Source organism: Schistocerca nitens, chromosome 5 (genome assembly GCF_023898315.1).
Source record: "Schistocerca nitens isolate TAMUIC-IGC-003100 chromosome 5, iqSchNite1.1, whole genome shotgun sequence".
Taxonomy (NCBI): Eukaryota; Metazoa; Arthropoda; class Insecta; order Orthoptera; family Acrididae; genus Schistocerca; species Schistocerca nitens.
Genome location: NC_064618.1, coordinates 736,546,470 through 736,565,531, shown reverse-complemented (window position 1 = coordinate 736,565,531; position 19,062 = coordinate 736,546,470). Strand labels below are relative to the sequence as shown.

Genomic DNA, 19,062 nt, shown 5'->3' with positions numbered 1-19,062 from the left:
TTTCACAGATATACACGCTTTTACACAGTTTACAATGTGACGCTGCTAAGACAGTTGTGAAAATGACGCATCTTGCCCTCTTACATTTAACTAATCGTAACCACAACAATATTAAATTTTAATCAGAAGTTCCTTTACAAAATTATTCTTACAATTATGTTATGATGTTGGTTAGTACTACAATAAATCACCCAAGTCAGGTTCAAAGTTCAGTAGTATTTAGAATGAGAATCAAGTCTAGGGAGGATGGTTAGTTTTGTGTCAAGTTCAGCAAAAGATTACCCAAGGTCGCTCGAGTTTACAGTGGACGCAAGGTGGTGAAACAAGTTTACGCATCTGCACATAGTATTTTCCTCAGCTGTGATGAGCTATCATATGCATGGCTGCTCTCTTCCTCTGAAATTCCTATAAAAACTGATTAAACCTTTGCTGAATTTTCCAGCAGAAACTCTCCCTATGTTTCTCGTTATGCGAGAAAACAAGTACTCATCCATAGTCTTAGAATATGGCGACATACACGCGCACGGCTGGAGCAGTGTGCATATTATAATGCCCTCTCAGTTCTCTCAAGAACAATCAACTAACTGGCTGGTTCGTTTCTCCTCTGTTGGCGCTAAACGACACTACAGCTAATTTCTAGCTGGACGTCAGAAGCTGTGAATACAGTGTTCCCACAAATTTCTCCTCTGCGTCATACAGAGCATTATGCGCCCCATTCTACACTTGACGCCTGTTCAGAGAAGAGTCCTCGAAATTTTCCGTCTTGTCTTTCTCGTAGCCGAACTGTCTCCCCAGATGGGTTCTTTTGTTCTCCGTGTCACAGCGTTTTTCGCCCAATGGGATCTGAGTCACCTGGTCGGTCAGTTGTTGACTCCCACTTTGGGATGCGCCCTAAGTGCTTTTCGTGGCACCCCCTGTGGTGTGGCCTTCACCTCTCCTCGCAATTGCTTCCAAATCAAAACGTTTCCTCTTGCTGCTTGTCTCACCTTCTGCTCATAGACATGCATTATATGATCGGTGCATTAATACCATCAATTGAGTGTCATCCCTTTTGCATTACATACTTACAGGAAAATTTGCTCATTACTGCCGAATTAAGTTAGTTGTCATATTCACCTTTCCGTTACGATATACAGGGTGTTACAAAGACGTACGGCCAAACTTTCAGGAAACATTCCTCACACACAAAGAAAGAAAATACGTTATGTTGACATGTGTCCGGAAATGCTTACTTTCCGTGTTAGAGCTCATTTTATTACTCCTCTTCAAATCACATTAATCATGGAGTGGAAACACACAGCAACAGAACGTACCAGCGTTTGTTACAGGAAATGTTCAAAATGTCCTCCGTTAGCGAGGATACATGCATCCATCCTCCATCGCATGGATTTCCTGATGCGCTGATGCAGCCCTGGAGAATGGCGTATTGTATCACAGCCGTCCACAATACGAGCACAAAGAGTCTCTACATTTGGTACCGGGGTTGCGTAGACAAGAGCTTTCAAATGCCCCCATAAATGAAAGTCAAGAGGGTTGAGGTCAGGAGAGCGTGGAGGCCATGGAATTGGTCCGCCTCTACCAATCCATCGGTCGCCGAATCTGTTGTTGAGAAGCGTACGAACACTTTAACTGAAATGTGCAGGAGCTCCATCGTGCATGAACCACATGTTGTGTCGCACTTGTAAAGGCACATGTTCTAGCAGCACAGATAGAGTATCCCGTATGAAATCATGATAACGTGCTGCATTGAGCGTAGGTGGAAGAACATGGGGCCCAATTAAGACATCACCAACAATGCCTGCCCAAACGTTAACAGAAAATCTGTGTTGATGACGTGATTGCACAATTGCGTGCGGATTCTCGTCAGCCCACACATGTTGATTGTGAAAATTTACAATTTGATCACGTTGGAATGAAGCCTCATCCGTAAAGAGAACATTTGCACTGAAATGAGGATTGACACATTGTTGGATGAACGATTCGCAGAAGTGTACCCGTGGAGGCCAATCAGCTGCTGATGGTGCCTGCACACGCTGTACATGGTACGGAAACAACTGGTTCTCCCGTAGCACTCTCCATACAGTGACGTGGTCAACGTTACCTTGTACAGCAGCAACTTCTCTGACGCTGACATTAGGGTTATCGTCAACTGCAGGAAGAATTGACTCGTCCATTGCAGGTGTTCTCATCGTTCTAGGTCTTCCCCAGTCGCGACTCATAGGCTGGAATGTTCCGTGCTCCCTAAGACGCCGATCAATTGCTTCGAACGTCTTGCTGTCGGGACACCTTGGTTCTGGAAATCTGTCTCGATACAAACGTACCGCGCCACGACTATTGCCCCGTGCTAATCCATACATCAAATGGGCATCTGCCAACTCCGCATTTGTAAACATTGCACTCACTGCAAAACCACGTTCGTGATGAACACTAATTTGTTGATGCTACGTAGTGATGTGCTTGATGCTAGTACTGTAGAGCAATGAGTCGCATGTCACCACAAGCACCGAAGTGAACATTACCTTCCTTCAATTGGGCCAACTGGCGGTGAATCGAGGAAGTACAGTACATACTGACGAAACTAAAATGAGCTCTAAGATGGAAATTAAGAGTTTCCGGACACATGTCCACATAACGTCTTTTCTTTATTTGTGTGTGAGGAATGTTTCCTGAAAGTTTGGCCGTACCTTTTTGTAACACCCTGTATAAAGCTCTTACGTAAGGTCCGAAATTGACCTTCATTATTCTGTCACCTTACAAATTATTCAAAGTTTTGTTTCCCAACAATATCTACCAACTTTCAGTAACAGTCTATAAACATGCGAGAGCATTTCAGAAGTTTCTAAAAGCTTTTCAGACTACTAGAAGAAGGCTTATAGGCCTGCAGTAAGTAATGTGATACGGGATCTTTCCTGGTTTTGCTGTTATCAATTTGGCTGCTACTGACTGATGACACAGGGCGGAACCAACCAACAACCTTCACTGACATAGATCGCTAATGTCGTGTTAAATTTTGAAGCCTTTCTGTAGGAAAATCTGCAAACAAAACTTCCAGACAAAGGCCACAAAATTAAGAGAAACTTAGATTTTATGTATGTTTGGACTCATAAATACCGTTCACGGACCAGTTTCACAAACAAACAAGAGCTACAGTGTGTAAACTGTATCTTGACGGTCCTGAATTGGTAGAATGCTGGTGATGGCAGTCACTTGTTCCGGGCTGTCGGTAACATTAGGTAGCTGAAACACTGTCTGAAGTAGCCATTGTTGTCTGCTTTCTTACTCTTTACTGCTTCACTGCTCTGAGTCTTTTTTCTTGTCATTACTGTATGGAATTGCTGCACTTAGTACCTTCATTAAGCATGTCAATACACAAGACTATTTCAATACTGTTTACCGAGGGCGCCCATACGAATGTTTGTAGGGGGAGCAAGACCGAGGGATATGGGGAAATGTTAATATTTTGGAAGACAAATGGTGACTTTTTAGTGGTCATATAAATTAAAACCCCCCCAAGAACCATGGACCTTGCCGTTGGTGGGGAGGCTTGCGTGCCTCAGCGATACAGATAGCCGTACCGTAGGTGCAACCACAACGGAGGGGTATCTGTTGAGAGGCCAGACAAACGTGTGGTTCCTGAAGAGGGGCAGCAGCCTTTTCAGTAGCTGCAGGGGCAACAGTCTGGATGATTGACTGATCTGGCCTTGTAACACTAACACAAACAGCCTTGCTGTGCTGGTACTGCGAACGGCTGAAAGCAAGGGGAAACTACGGCCGTAAATTTTCCCAAGGGCATGCAGCTTTACTGTATGATTAAGTGATGAGGCGTCCTCTTGAGTAAAATATTCCGGAGGTAAAATAGTCCCCCATTCGGATATCCGGGTGGGGACTACTCAAGAAGACGTCGTTATCAGGAGAAAGAAAACTGGCGTTCTACGGATCGGAGCGTGGAATGTCAGATCACTTAATCGGGCAGGTAGGTTAGAAAATTTAAAAAGGGAAATGGATAGGTTAAAGTTAGATATAGTGGGAATTAGTGAAGTTCGGTGGCAGGAGGAACAAGACTTCTGGTCAGGTGAATACAGGGTTATAAATACAAAATCAAATAGGCGTAATGCAGGAGTCGGTTTAATAATGAATAAAAAAATAGGAGTGCGGGTAAGCTACTACAAACAGCATAGTGAACACATTATTGTGGCCAAGATAGACACGAAGCCTACGCCTACTACAGTAGTACAAGTTTATATGCCAACTAGCTCTGTGGATGACGAAGAAATTGAAGAAATGTATAATGAAATAAAAGAAATTATTCAGATAGTGAAGGGAGACGAAAATTTAATAGTCATGGGTGACTGGGATTCGGTAGTAGGAAAAGGGAGAGAAGGAAACGTAGTAGGTGAATATGAATTGGGGCTAAGAAATGAAAGAGGAAGCCGCCTGATAGAATTTTGCACAGAGCACAACTTAATCATAGCTAACACTTGGTTCAAGATTCATAAAAGAAGGTTGTATACATGGAAGAAGCCTGGAGATACTGACAGGTTTCAGATAGATTACATAATGGTAAAACAGAGATTTAGGAACCAGGTTTTAAATTGTAAGACATTTCCAGGGGCAGATGTGGACCCTGATCACAATCTATTGGTTATGAACTGTAGATTAAAACTGAAGAAACTGCAAAAAGGTGGGAGTTTAAGGAGATGGGACCTGGATAAACTGAAAGAACCAGAGGTTGTACAGAGTTTCAGGGAGAGCATAAGGGAACAATTGACAGGAATGGGGGAAAGAAATACAGTAGAAGAAGAATGGGTAGCTTTGAGAGATGAAGTAGTGAAGGCAGCAGAGGACCTAGTAGGTAAAAAGACGAGGGCTAGTAGAAATCCTTGGGTAACAGAAGAAATACCGAATTTAATAGATGAAAGGAGAGAATATAAAAATGCAGTAAATGAAGCAGGCAAAAAGGAATACAAACGTCTCAAAAACGAGATCGACAGGAAGTGCAAAATGGCTAAGGAGGGATGGCTAGAGGACAAATGTAAGGATGTAGAGGCATATATCACTAGGGGTAAGATAAGTACTGCCTACAGGAAAATTAAAGAGACCTTTGGAGAAAAGAGAGCCACTTGTATGAATATCAAGAGATCAGATGGAAACCCAGTTCTAAGCAAAGAAGGGAAAGCAGAACAGTGGAAGGAGTATATAGAGGGTCTATACAAGGGCGATGTACTTGAGGACAATATTATGGAAATGGAAGAGTATGTAGATGAAGATGAAATGGGAGATACGATACTGTGTGAAGAGTTTGACAGAGCACTGAAAGACCTGAGTCGAAACAAGGCCCCGGGAGTAGACAACATTCCATTAGAACTACTGACGGCCTTGGGAGAGCCAGTCCTGGCAAAACTCTACCATTTGGTGAGCAAGATGTATGAGACAGGCGAAATACCCTCAGACTTCAAGAAGAATATAATAATTCTGATCCCAAAGAAAGCAGGTGCTGACAGATGTGAAAATTACCGAACAATCAGTTTAATAAGTCACGGATGCAAAATACTAACGCGTATTCTCTACAGACGAATGGAAAAACTGGTAGAAGCTGACCTCGTGGAAGGTCAGTTTGGATTCCGTAGAAATATTGGAGCACGTGAGGCAATACTAGACTAAGGAAAGGCAAACCTACGTTTCTAGCATTGGTAGACTTAGAGAAAGCTTTTGACAATGTTGACTGGAATACTCTCTTTCAAATTCTGAAGGTGGCAGGGGTGAAATACAGGGAGCGAAAGGCTATTTACAATTCTTACAGAAACCAGATGGCAGTTATAAGAGTCGAGGGGCACGAAAGGGAAGCAGTGGTTGGGAAGGGAGTGAGACAGGGTTGTAGCCTATCCCCGATGTTATTCAATCTGTATATTGAGCAAGCAGTGAAGGAAACAAAAGAAAAATTCGGAGTAGGTATTAAAATCCATGGAGAAGAAATAAAAACCTTGAGGTTCGCCGATGACATTGTAATTCTGTCATAGACAGCAAAGGTCTTGGAAGAGCAGTTGAACGGAATGGACAGTGTCATGAAAGGAGGGTAAAAGATGAACATCAACAAAAGCAAAACGAGGATAATGGAATATAGTCGAATTGAGTCGGGCGATGCTGAGGGAATTAGATTAGGAAATGAGACACTTAAAGTAGTAAAGGAGTTTTGCTATTTGGGGAGCAAAATAACTGATGATGGTCGAGTAGCGAGGATGTAAAATGTAGACTGGCAATGGCAAGGAAAGCGTTTCTGAAGAACAGAAATTTGTTAACATCGAGTATTGATTTAATGTCAGGAAGTCGTTTCTGAAAGTATTTGTATGGAGCGTAGCCATGTATGGAAGTGAAACATGGACGATAACTAGTTTGGACAAGAAGAGAATAGAAGCTTTAGAAATGTGGTGCTACAGAAGAATGCTGAAGATCAGATGGGTGGATCATATAACTAATGAGGAGGTATTGAATAGAATTGGGGAGAAGAGAAGTTTGTGGCACAACTTAACTAGAAGAAGGGATAGGTTGGTAGGACATGTTCTGAGGCATCAAGGGATCACCAATTTAGTATTGGAGGGCAGCGTGGAGGGTAAAAATCGTAGAGGGAGCCAAGAGATGAATACGCTAAACAGAGTCAGAAGGATGTAGGTTGCCTTAGGTACTGGGAGATGAAGAAGCTTGCACAGGATAGAGTAGCATGGAGAGCTGCATCAAACCAGTCTCAGGATTGAAGATCACAACAACATAAATTAAAATTATTTATATGTGTAAATAACGCTCTATAATTTTGTGTTGAGCCACTGTACATAATACTGACATTTAAAGCATATTTAATTCACAGAAAGAAAGACCAGAAAGGACAAACATATTATGACCCATATGATATAGGAAGATCTGTTAAAGGCGCCTTACATGATGATGAGAAGCTTAAGTTTTTAAAGAATACTTGGAAGCCTTCTGCAAAGTTTTCTTTTCCTACTCAATTAGAAGGGAAGCAAAACCGAAGATTTAAGCATGAATGGATGAGCCAGTACAACTGGCTTTCATACAGTAAAATGTTACGTGGTGGATTTTGTACTGCATGTGTTCTGTTTTTTTCCTTGAGGTGCTGGAATCGGCTCCCAGGTACTAATTACAGCTTTACATTATTCTAAATAATTGAAACCTTTAACTGACTTGGTAAAAAGCATAAATGACTTGGAGGTGTCGTTTTTAATTGGAAACACTTCAGATACAAAAACATAATTAGTCAAATGGTTTTCAGGCTTGTTTTTTCAGCAAAAATTTCTATGTTACTAATATTTCGAGTGCTTACAAGGTTTGGTGTTTGCACTATTTTTTCTTAACTTAATTCTTTACCTAAGACATTTTTAATTTATTTTTATAGGCGTTGAAAACACAGGTAAAAGAATCGTTGATCAAATGCAAAAAGGCTACGGAAGATCATCATGAAAACATAAAATATCGCATATTTTCCATGGAGAAGGCTATAGAGTTCATCAAGTCTATGGAATCAAGTCATAAAAGTATTGGTGTTGTCCTCAGTACCAAGAAATCTTCAGTTATTGAAGAAAACTGGAAACGCTTGAGGCCTATTATAAAGGGGCAATGGCCTTGCCGCAATGGAAACACTGGTCTCCGTCAGATCACCGAAGTTAAGCGCTGTCAGGCGTGGCTAGTACTTGGATGGGTGACCGTCTGGGCCGCCATGTGCTGTTGCCATTTTTCGGGGTGCACTCAGCCTCGGGATGCCAATTGAGGAGCTCCTAGAGCGAATAGTAGCGGCTCCAGTCAAAGAAAACCACTATAACGACCGGGAGAGCGGTGTGCTGACCACGCGCCCCTGCTATCCGCATCCTCAGCTGAGGATGACACGGCGGTCGGATAGTCCCGATGGGCCACTTGTGACCTGAAGACGGAGTGCTATTATAAAGACTATAGGCCTATGTGCTAGAAATAACCTATCTTTACGAGGACATCGTGATCATGGTTTAAATCCTCAGCAAAATGAAGAAAAAACTGATGATCTTCTAGAGTGAAACCATGGAGTGTTTCAGAGTCTTTTGACCTTTCGTGTGGATGCTGGAGATATATAAAACATCATTTCAGTACATGTGGCCGAAACAGTTCTATGATAAGTAACACAGTCCAAAACGAAGGAATACATTGCATTGGTGACGCTATTCGCTCCTCAATATTGAGGGATGTGAAAAAGGCTTAATTTTTTATCATTATGTGTGATGAAACAACTGATGTCACCACTAAGGAACAGATGACATTTTGTATTAGGTTCATTGTCATGGAGACCTTTGTTACCAAAGAAGACTTTCTGGGTTTTAACGAGCTTGAATCAACTACTGGCACTTCGATTGCAGAAGCCATTGATGAAGAACTCAAGACACTGGGGCTGAGCTATCAATGTCTTTGTGGACAAGGCTATGATGGCGGCTCAAACATGCCTGGGAGATTTAAGGGAGTTCAAGTACTTATTTTTAGTAAACAGCCATTGGTTATTTATAGCCACTGTTTTAGCCACTCTTTGAACTTGGGTATTTCTAAGTCTTGTGATACTCCAGTAGTTAGAAATATGATGGGAATTGTAGGATCAGTTTCAGAATTCTTGTATGCCTCTGCAAACAGAAAAAGTTCCCTAGAGGAAGCTATATCACGACTACCATTCACAGAGTCAAAGAAAACAAAGTTGAAGGCAATGTGTCCAATAAGATGGGTGGAAAGACACGATACCCTTATTACTTTCAAGGAGCTATTTGTCACAGTCGTGACCTTGCTTGACGAACTTTCAAGTATTCGTGAAACCAACGCAGAAACGGCTAGTAAAGCTTGTATGTTTAGTTCTGCTGTCCGAAGAGGAGACTTCGTAGTAGCTTTATCAACTGCAGCATATTGCTTCTCTTTAAGACTAAGCGAACAGCTCCAAAGTCCTAAAATGGATTTAACAACTGCCTCAAATCATGTCAATGATGTGCTTGAGGTGTTCAACAACATAAGGATGGATTCGGAAACAGAATTCGTAAGTATTTTTAAAGACGCTGTTAAACTGGCAGAAGATATTGGAAGTGTAATAGCAATGCCAAGAATTATTTCAACACAAACCAAAAGAGACAACGTTCCTGGTTCAAACGCCGAGGAATATTTCAGGCGAACAGTATTTTTACCTGTTGTGGATCGTTTTATTGCCGAGCTAGCAACAAGATTTCCCCAAGATTTTCGCACCATATTACCACTTGAAGGTCTTATTCCTGCATACTTCAAATTCAGTGAGGATGAAGTGATCCAGGCATCTGAGAAATATAAACAATTTTTGGAGAGTTCTTCGCTTTTAATGAAAGGAGAGCTGAAACTATGGAAGAAAAAGTGGGTTGATGAAAGTAAAAGACCTGAAACAGTAACTGAAGCATTAAAGAACTGTGACAAGCAGTTTTTCCCAAATGTGTATGTTTTCCTTCAAATATTTGGGACTATTCCTGTCACCACAAGCACTCCTGAACGAAGCTTCTCTACTTTGAGACGAATAAAGACTTATTTGCGTAACACAATGGGGCAGGTGAGATTAAATGGATTGACTCTTGCAAATATCCATAAAGAAAGATATATGGACATTGAAAATATCGTTGACATATTCAGTAAAAAGAAACAGAGGCGAATGAGGATGAAAATTGGGCAGAAGAAGGAAATATAGAGTGAATTTTGTTACAGAATTTTTTTATATTCATGTCAAGTTCAAGTTTTTACATTCGTGTCACCTTCTGTATCCAGAAAATTAATGAAAACTTATTTGTTGTAAGTTGACCTTTCTCATGGTTTATGTAATTTATAAAATCTCCCATGTGAAAATAAGTTTCTTTTACCCTGAACTCCAAAACAATTGCCAAAAACTACTTTAAGCAACATCAAATTTTACCAGTTTGTCGGCGGAGGACCCCAATTCTCCTTTCGTTAACTGATATTCCACTCCCTGAACCCCCCACCCCCCTCCCCCAATTAGCCCCCCCCCCTTGACCAACTTCTAGAACCGCCCCTGCCCACAGTGGTGGCTACTAGGAATACAACAAATGTATAAACAGTGACATCAAGCAGGCCTTTAGGTGTTAAGCACTTGGTAAATTGGTAACAATTCTGTGGTGAACTAAACTTGCAATAGAGTTAAACTTAGTGAAATTTAGTAACTGTCTGATGGCTTGAAACCAACCTATTTGCACAATTTTGAGGCTTGATTCCAGGGGGGGAAGGCAGCCAAGGGAAAATTTAACGAGGAACAATCATTGGCTTGAAACTTCCTGGCAGATTAAAACTGTGTGCCGGACCGAGACTCGAACTCGGGACCTTTGCCTTTTGCGGGCAAGTGCTCTACCAACTGAGCTACCCAAGCACGACTCACGCCCCGTCCTCACAGCTTCACTTCTGCCAGTACCTCGTCTCCTACCTTCCAAACTTTACAGAAGCTCTCCTGTGAGGACGGGGCGTGAGTCGTGCTTGGGTAGCTCAGTTGGTAGAGCACTTGCCCACGAAAGGCAAAGGTCCCGAGTTCGAGTCTCGGCCCGGCACACAGTTTTAATCTACCAGGAAGTTTCATATCAGTGCACACTCCGCTGCAGAGTGAAAATCTCATTCTGGAATCAATTGGCTTGTCGGACAACCAGGAGCTGGACCAGCATACAAATATCTAACTAGCCCAGCCTGCAAAACGGACAACATGATAGTGGTGTAAGATCAACTTAGACAGTAACCACACAAAACACAAGAATAATTAACCACCTGAACTTTCTGCCGACTTTGTGAGCAATTCCCATGGGAAGTAGCGTCTGTATGGTGGCAGTCAAGTGCCATTGATAAAGAAATTTAGCTTCTGGGTAGTATCCTCGTGGTAGCTGCTGGGCGGCATTGGCAAGTGCTGTGCAGTGAATGGTTTTAATATTCTTTGAGTTGCTTGTGCTATTGTTTTTGGTGGATCCTTGAAGCTGTACAAATAATAGGAGTGCTACTAGGATAGACAGAGCAATTATTGCACAGTGCTGTTAAACCCTTTTTGAATTGTGCTTTAGAATTGTATTGGCCATCCAATAGGGTGTCCATTAGCCCTAGTCGCACAGGGAGACGGCTGGCATGAGCGAACTCTGTGGACTGTTGATGAATTCCTTATATTGTTAAGATGCGATATTTGTGTCTAGTGAAATTTTTGAATTAGCAGTCAATCATAACGCTCAAGGATCAGGTAATGGTAATGTAGACTGAGGAAAGTAATGGATACTGAACTAAGAAGTGTATTGTGATATACACCGAAGTGCCAAAGAAACTGGTATAGGTGTGCATATTCAAATATAGAACTATGTAAACAGGCAGAATACAGCGCTGCAGTCAGAACGTCTGTATAAGACAACATGCATCTGGCACAGTTAGACCAGTTACTGCTGCTACAATGACAGGTTATCAAGATTTAAGGGAGTTTGAACGTGGAGTTTCAGTCGCTCTAAGAGCGTTGGGACACAGCATCTCCGAAGTAGCGATGAAGTGGGTATTTTCCCATACGAGCATATCATGAGTGTACCATGAATATCAGGAATCCAGTAAATCTCCGACATCGCTAGGCCAGCAAAAGATCCTGCAAGAACGTAACCAACGACGACTGAAGAGAATTGCTCAACATTACAGAAGTGCAACCCTTCCACAAATTGCTGCAGATTTCAGTGCTGGGCCATCAAAAAGTGTCAGGGTGCAAACCATTCAATAAAACATCATCGATATGTGCTTTTGTAGCCAAAGGCCCACTTGTGTACCCTCGATGACTTCACGGCACAAAGCTTTTGTCCCACCTGAGCCCGTCAACACCAACATTGGACTGTTGATGACTGGAAACATATTACCTGGTCGGATAAGCTGCGTTTCAAATTGTATCGAATGGATGGACGTGTATGGGTATGGAGACAATCTCATGAACCCATGGACTCTGCATGTCTGAAGGGGACTGCTGAAGCTGATGAAGGCTCTGTAATGGTGTGGAGCGCGTGCAGTTGCAGTGATACGGGACCCCTAATACATCTAGATACGACTCGGACAGGTGACACGTACATAAGCATCCCGTCTGATCACCTGCATCCATTCACGTCCATTGTGCATCCCGACGGACTTGGGCAATTCCTGCAGGACAATGTGACATCCTACACATCCAGAATTGGTACAGAGTGGCTCCAGGAACACCCTTCTGAGTTTAAATACTTCAGCTGGCCACCAAACTCTCTAGACATTACCATTATTGAGCACATCTAGGATGCCTTGCAACGTGATGTTCAGAAGACATCTCCACCCCCTCGTACTCTTACGGATTTATGGACAGCCCTTCAGGATTCATAGTGTCAGTTGCCTCCAGCATTGCTTCAGACATTAGTCAGGCCCAGGCCATGTATGTTACGGCACTTCCGCGTGCTTGCGGGGCCCTACACGATATTAGGCAAGTTTACCAGTTTCTTTGGCTCTTCAGCGTAATTTGCAGTACTTATTAAAATTAAATTTAAAAAAAGAATAAAAGTACTTAAACACAGAATAGTGTAGTAAGCACTACAGACAAAGAAGAGAAGGATAGCATTATTCTTATCACCTGCCAGACTGAGCTAACAAGTGGGGGATGTACTACTAAAATTGACATCGATGTTATTGTAAGACATATGTTTTAGTAAAATATATTGGTGATAGTGAAAATTTACTTAGGTATACTTCAAGAATAATAAAGTAACTTTGTGAATTTTAATCTGAATTCATCAAGAGAAGATTAATTTTGAGTATAATTTCTTGTTGGGACTTTTCGGAAGTTACTGAAGTTTGAAGTGAATCTTTAAATCCGAGATCAGAGGTAACGACTAACTTTGTTAAATTTCGGAGGCACAGAAGTTGTGTGCAATGGCTGCTACACAAACGATGGAATTTTGTCTATTTCTGCTTCCAGACTCGCAGAAACTTCCTGAATAGTTCACTGAACTAACTCAAATTCATTGTGGTGGAACACTCCTCTGGAAAGGAAGTGTGATACACTCAAGTTGAATTACCATGCATAACTAATCGAAAATATTCAATAGCTGCATGTAAGGTACAACTTACGTCGCAAAAAAAATTATGGACTGTCACTCCATTCTGTATAATTGTTATCGGGGTTGAAAGACTCGTACAACAGGCTAAGAAGATGGTCTGAGTTTGAATACCTGCTAAATGGCAAGCAGCACAGAACACTGAAAGTGACTGCAAGTTGTATAAGATGCAATCACAATTCAGCATGTGTGACGCTCTGTTGCATAAGGTAATTAGTTTAGGGACGTTGGTGGTGGTGCCTGCGAAGTTGAAGGAAGAAATTTTTAGAGCAATGCATGATCACGTGCTGACTGGTCACATGCGTATTGTTTATCACTCTGCTCTCCACGTTCGCAGTCTACGTGGTATGCCACTTCATCACTGACTTATTATCGTCATCTCCACTGTCACATCACTGGCATCCACTGTTGCAAACATAATGTTCAAAATTGTTTCCTTGGCCTCCATCCAACGTCTCTTCTGTTGTCATAGCGAACGTGGCACAGCCTCTACTGCTTGCTGCATTTGTTCTCGGAATTGCTCATATAACTTATGTAACTTCTCATACTGCCCCCTTAACTTCCCCAAGTACTTCTCTGTTTGTGGCTACCTGGCGAAAACCAGAAAGCACCTCCTCCAGCTTCCTTTGCATCTGTTAAAAACTAGATTCAGCGTCAATTGGTGGCTGGTATCACCACATCTTCTTGTCTGGCTAACAGAAGTCCTCCCTCCAGGTGTTGGTTCCACAGCACTCTCACTTCACCCCAGGTGAAGAGGTACAGCACCACAATGACTGGCATCCTTCCCATCCTTGCTTTTGGTGTACAGCAACCTTAGGACAGGGACTACTATCATCCTTCTCCCCCCTCAGAAGACCGCTGTCACTGATCAGCACTTTGCATAAGAATAAAACTAAACAAACTATTTTTCATTCACCATTAACACATAACAACTAACTACCTTGAACATAATACCCCAAATAATCACGACAAACACTATAAAAATGCCCCTGTTTCTTTTTCAGTCCTAATGCGCATAGTACTCTTTAAACAAGTTCATTTATCATCTTTTATGTGTACTCTAATGCTTCTTTCTTTTTGCCTCTTTCTCTGGTTCCATTCATACTATTCATGGGATTGACCTGTTGGTGCTTCTGCATGATCACAGACATCCAAATCCACTATTATCGATCCATTCACAGCAGTAGCCTAATGTTGACTGGTGAAATAGTCTCTATCACTTGGTAGGGTCACTGGGAAGTTGTGACAAATTTATTTGTCTTACACTTTGGTGTGTAAGGGCTTGATAATATCACCTACTGCCCTACTCTATAATGTGGTAGGCTTAACACTGCACTTCATAGTTTCCTCCTGTTTCTCTCCTATCTTTATATTTGCCTTTTACACCTGCTTCCATACTTCTCTCATTGTTCTTGTGTATTCATGGACTGACTCTCTATCCTTGCCTCTTTTCACCTTATCAAATCAAATGGCACCGAGATTTTTTTCCCATACACCATCTTGCATGGACATAAGACTGTACTATTGTGGACCTTTGAATTGTATGCAGTCACGAGAACAAAAGACATTTATCCCAGACATTATGGTGTGAGTTCGCATAGTAACTTGACGTCCTTCCGATCGTCTGATACACACATTCCGCTCTACCACTCGAGTGTGGGTGGAGCAGATCCATTCTTAATTTCTTCATACATAACAAGCTACATGATTCCTTCCTCAAGTGCAACATAAAATTTTTCCCTCAACTCGTAACTGTTGTTCCTGGTCCCCCAAACTTAAGTATTCACCTGTCAAACATTGCTTGTGTGATAGTAACTGCTTGATAGTTTGGAATAGCAATTACCTCTACATATCAAAAGAAGAAGCACAAAATGATTCCCTGTCAGAGTCTGGTTAAAGAGGCCTAACTCATCTACCCCAGTCATTTCAAATGGCTTTGACACTTCTGGTAATTTCTGAAATGATATTCATTTATGACTAAGTCCACGCACTGCACACACTGCATATACTGCTCATAGTTCCTTACATACTGATCCACATCTCCCTTTTTTCGCTTCCACCAATATCTCTCAGCCACCCTTCGGTTTGTTGTATAGACAGAGAATTTGGACAGAGTGTTAAACAATACGTGTATGCTTTGAGAGCTGATAAGTGAGGAAACTGAGTATGGAAATGCATTGGAGGACACTGTAAATCAAGACCTGGGGACCAAGCAGACATGGGTAGATGTACTGGATGTAGGAGTCGCAAATGACAAGATTGTTGCAATCACTAGCAAACAGAGTTTGGGACACAAGAGTGGAAATGATGAGTGTACATGAGGATATTCACTGCACATTGCAGTTGAGTGCACTTTTATTGTCGCCAGTACCGAATCTGTTGGAGTTGTTGAAAGTGCAGGGGGAACTACTGTCAGAGCTGAGATTGGTAGCAGAGCCCATTCGAGAATTTTGACTTTTTTTACCAGATGGCATTGGTAGGGCTGAGGACAGCAATGTTGATGTACTGGTTAGGCTTCAGGTAACAGGCAGTCATGCACAATTTAGATATTATGCCATTCACCCTCATGCAGTGAAATGGGGAGCCATAGGGAAATTTGTGCAGGTGTGGGTAGAAGGTGTGCTACTGATTTCTGAAGGGGGGACCATATATGCAGTGATGATAGAGGAGGAGCTGCGACAGTGCCAGGGGGAGAGGATTACAGCGTGTCCAGCTAGAGTAATTGAAACTGGTGCAAATGCATGCCCAATTCATGGGCAGAACAGGTGTTCAGTGATATTGTGGAACCTCGACACTATCTCTAGTAAGCAGGACTGCACTAACTTATTCTGTGTACAACAGCATGGTAGTGGTAGCGAGTTGCTATGAGCATGGAGGGAACATTAGCATGAGACAATTGTTATGTCACATACAGTATGTGACATAACAAGGTCAACCATCCATATACCAGCCACAGCGCCCAGAGTTACCCCTCAAACATAACACAGCCGCGTTTGTACTGGCCAGATGTTCCACTAGAGCAGTCTTCATCGAACCGCAGCTGGCAAGATGCATAAGGCCCAAATCAAGCATTCTTGTGGCCAATGGTTCTATGCTGCATTTTGTAACTAATGTGCCTCTATCATCTAACAGCCAAATTAAAAAAGTCAACTAATGTTAAGAGCTTCTTAAAAGTGTAGTTTTCCTGATTAGTATCAAAATAAAGTACTTACAGAGACAGTAATATTTTGAGATGTGGCCGTTGGTGAATTCGGCCATGAGCAAAGTAAGGTTACTCACTTACTTCAGAGGCAGAGGCGTAAGTAGGGTGGCCACTGCAAGGTTAGAAGATGTGAGATGGGGGATGTTTTATTGTTTGCACACACATGCATGAGTGTGCCTCAAACTGACGAACAACTGTGATATAACTTACAAACAGAAGTAACATGAATTCATGAATGCACATTACAGAGATGGTCATCTTCAGAGTTGATGCATATTTGTAGCAAGGAATATGAAATTAAGTGAATGCTGTTGTACAAGGGCTGTCCAATAAAGAGAGATCATAATTTTTTTATGGTCATGATTTCTCGCACTAAAATTTAATCTTATGATGTTCTGTTAGCTTAATGTGCAACAAACACGTCATAGTAATTGGGACTCCTGGTTCCCACCTGTGAGAGGCAGGCAAGGTCAGACATGTTAAGCATCGCCTATCGCTGCAATGGAGGAAACGCGAGAGGAATAATATGCGGCTTTGAAATTTTGCTGTTGTCTCAACAAATCTTCAGATGAGGCCTATACAATGTTACAGGAGGCCTATGGAGATTCTGTTCTTCCCTACAGCACAGCTCGGAGGTGGTTTGAAATGTTTAAAGAGGGGAGATAATCAATTTCAAAGGAAGAAAACATCAACACTGCTGCTGTCATTGTGAGAGAGGATCGACGAATTACCTTCAGATCACTTTCTGGAATACTAAACATTTCATTGGGTGCCACCCACACGTTGGTGACAGAAAAATTGTACATGACACATGTTTTTCTGTGATGGGTTACATGACTGTTGATGCCAAAGCAAAAGGACATTCACATTCAGGTCTGCATGTTAGAGGAAAATCCGGAGTTTCTTTCAAATGTAATCACTGCTGATGAAACTCGGCTACATCATTTTGATCCTGAGAGCAAACAGCAAAGCTCAGTGTGGAAATCTTCATCACCAACCTCACAAAAGCAAGAGTGGTTTTTCTGGTGGGAAAGTTATGATCATCTCATTCTTTGATATTCATGGAATGGTTCATCAGCATGTTGTACCTGCACACACACCAGTAACTGGACAATACTACAGGGATGTCCTCAAAACATTTCAAGTCCATATCAGACGCAAAATACCACATTTCCGTGAAGCAGGCTGGATGCTGCACGACGATAATGCGCGACAGCATTTTGCCAATGTTTTTGCTGAATATCTTGCAAAAATCAACGTGAAGTGCACCCCTCACCCTCCCTATAGTCCGCATTTAGTCCTATATGACTTTTTTTCTATTTCCAAACATGAAGAAACGTCTTCATGGGAGGCATTGTCAATCATCAGAAGCAGTGGCGAAGGCTGCGGAGGTGATTTTGATGGACCTCTCAAAAAATGGTTTCCAGCATGTATCTGAAGACTGGCAGAAACGCTGGGACAAGTTCATCGCATTCATAGGAGACTGCTTTGAGAAGGACTGTCAAAATTATGAGAATGAGTAGAGGTATGTCGCAAAAAAAATTATGATCATTCTTTATTGAACAGCCCTTATAATTCAACACAATGAATAGAAGAAAAATGACTCTAAAACATTTAGTAAACATTTGTGATCATGTCACATATTACATAACGCATTGAAATATAGGTTCAGTTGCTGTTGTTATCTCAATTAATCGTCCAGTCACACAGACAACACAACAACACTACGTCAGGACATTATGTTGTCTCAGTTTTGGAGTCGCTGAACATGACAGTAATTTGAGAGTACAGTCGACAGGAAGTGTTGCGTATGGTGCTAACTTTAACAGTCAGTACATGGGAGTCGTCGGCCAACTTATTGCACCCTACTGTAGCTAGTGTATTAGGGCTCATAATACACTAATTTATGTAGGTTACTAATTAATAATAAGATTGGTACAAACACTGCCTGAGGTGCTGCCATGCAATGTTGATGCTGGCTGGCTTTTGAGAACAACAGTTTGATGATCACTGCGCTAGAGACACTCTCAAAGCAGAGTCCGACCTTTTTGAACTATGTGTTGAAAATATACCTGATTGCTTTCCTGAACTAGTTAATAGCCGCAGAAGAACAGCGAATTTATGCAGAACAGTTGACGCAGCCTATTGAAGAATACTGTGAATGGTAGTGACACCTAATCGTGACCTTAAGTGTCGGTATTCCTAACGACGTAGTGGCTACAATTCTGATATGCATAGCCTTTGTTACGACTTCTGCACCACTTGTTAGCAGCAGACACAGTGGCTGCGCCAAAGACTCAGACGGCGTGGAGTTTTACAATTATTTATTGAACTTTCTTTACAATTTCTCTCTCATCGTCGCTGCCCAGCCCTGCGGATCCCTCCACCTGGCTGCTGCTGGGTAAATTCTCTGACAATGCGTGCAACGCGTGCCGCTGATCGCACTCGGGAGCCTCAGGCCACCAGTGCTCTGCTGAAGCCAGGATGCCCTGTGTCTGAGATGAAATCGTCGCCGCTTGGCGCCCCAGTACGGGCACGCCCACGGAGTTGCGTTGCCGTAAGGTCAGCTGCCAATGCTTGCTGCACCGGCGGCTGGGAAGCTGTCAGTCGTGATGTCCGTGAGGTCCCGTAATGGACGGACCACGCGCTGTGGGGCCGAGTTGCCATGAAGTTCGGGCGTCAGTCCCTGGCGGCGCCTGTGACCGAGACCACGCTGCGGCCGGTCCTGCTGGAAGTTCTCGCTGT

The 19,062-nt window shown here is 42.4% G+C and overlaps 1 protein-coding gene, 2 non-coding genes and 1 pseudogene across 5 annotated transcripts in view; 2 read left to right on the top strand and 2 right to left on the bottom strand.

Moving 5' to 3' along the window:
• The window catches only part of LOC126260823 (juvenile hormone esterase-like), a 553,778-nt gene that overhangs the window by 174,693 nt on the left and 360,023 nt on the right, over window positions 1–19,062 (bottom strand). The gene's annotated exons all lie outside the window — the stretch shown is intronic.
• On the top strand, window positions 7,623–7,740 carry LOC126261212 (5S ribosomal RNA; annotated as a pseudogene).
• On the bottom strand, window positions 10,335–10,409 carry Trnal-caa (transfer RNA leucine (anticodon CAA)). The gene has a single exon. It is a non-coding gene; the product is annotated as a tRNA-Leu (tRNA).
• On the top strand, window positions 10,510–10,584 carry Trnas-cga (transfer RNA serine (anticodon CGA)). Its single transcript has one exon. It is a non-coding gene; the product is annotated as a tRNA-Ser (tRNA).